Raw genomic sequence first — 556 nt, 5'->3', positions numbered from 1 at the left:
TTTTTTCTTTCTTATTTAACAACCTGGGGTGAAGTTAACCAGGGATATGGTTCTTTCTATGCTGTTGCTTTGTTATCTCAGCCTGAAGTTTGCTCATGAGCACCATTGGAAGCTCTTGTCTGCTCCTTGGAGAAGAAACATCCTTGTTCTAAACGATGTGATGCCGAGTTGTAGATCTAAATGCGTTTTATACATGTTGGCTGACACAGAGTCACATGTTCACTCTTGGAGGGAAACTGTAACCTCTAGCTAGATGACTACAGGCTGAGACCAAATTTTGGAGTTGTGTAACAAAGGATGAGAGGAACTCATATTTAGACAGGCTTAGCAGCTTCCAGATGAGCCATGTTGGGACCTCTATTAGTTCTTTTCCTAATTGCTACAATGAAATACTTGACCAGGGTAACTCAAGAAAGGATTTGATTTGTTTCATATTTCAAGGATATGGTCTATTCTAGTGAGGAAGGCATGGCAGAAGGAGCTGGGGGCAGCCCTTTACATTTTGCCTACAGTCAGGAAGCAGAGAGACTAAATACTGGCCCTCATCTTTCCTTTT

This window comes from Microtus ochrogaster, chromosome 1, assembly GCF_000317375.1.
Source record: "Microtus ochrogaster isolate Prairie Vole_2 chromosome 1, MicOch1.0, whole genome shotgun sequence".
In the NCBI taxonomy this organism is placed as follows: Eukaryota; Metazoa; Chordata; class Mammalia; order Rodentia; family Cricetidae; genus Microtus; species Microtus ochrogaster.
Note: the sequence above shows the minus strand (reverse complement) of the source record.